We start from the raw sequence: 679 nt of genomic DNA on the forward strand, positions 1-679 counted from the left end.
CTGGAGGAGGTGGGGGGAACAGGCCGGCCCCTCCGTGCATAGGCCAGGACTCAGAGGGGCCGTGGGAGCAGGATGCTTTCAGACCAGCTGCGAACAACGTGACAAACCCCTAGGGGACAGTGCTGCTTATCATCCAGACCCAGCACCATTCGTGACAGGCTGGAACTGTTTTCACCAAGGACTATCCCAGGAAAACCTGAGTGTATAGTGACACCAGAAATAAAGGCCAAGATGTGGGGGGTCAGCTTTCCGATTGGGCTGGATCTCCCAGCTGCCCACGCACTGGATGAAAGACAAATCCAGCTGGTCATTCGGGCCTCCTGGCACAGTGCCTGGCACAGAGCCGGCGTCACAGCTCCGACTCACGCAGTCGCCTGGGGCCCGCGGCTCGGAAGAGCCTGTTCTTGGTCTCGAGGCATGCTGTCACTCTCCTGCGTCTTGCTGTTCGAGCGAGGGGCTCCACGTTTGCATTTAGTGCGGGGCTCTGCAGATTTTATGGCTGGCCTTGCACACAGGGGGCATCTAGCATTTGGTGAGTAACCGGGTGACGGTGCTGCCCAAGCAGACAGCTGGAATTGTCCAGCGTGCCTCCAAAATACTTGGCACCATTTAGAAATATCCACAGCAGCCCAGGGCTGAAGGGGACATGCAGGGGGGTGGGAACCTCCGAGGCGCTATT

This window comes from Pteropus medius, unplaced genomic scaffold (assembly GCF_902729225.1).
Source record: "Pteropus medius unplaced genomic scaffold, Ma_sr-lr_union100, whole genome shotgun sequence".
Classification (NCBI taxonomy): Eukaryota; Metazoa; Chordata; class Mammalia; order Chiroptera; family Pteropodidae; genus Pteropus; species Pteropus medius.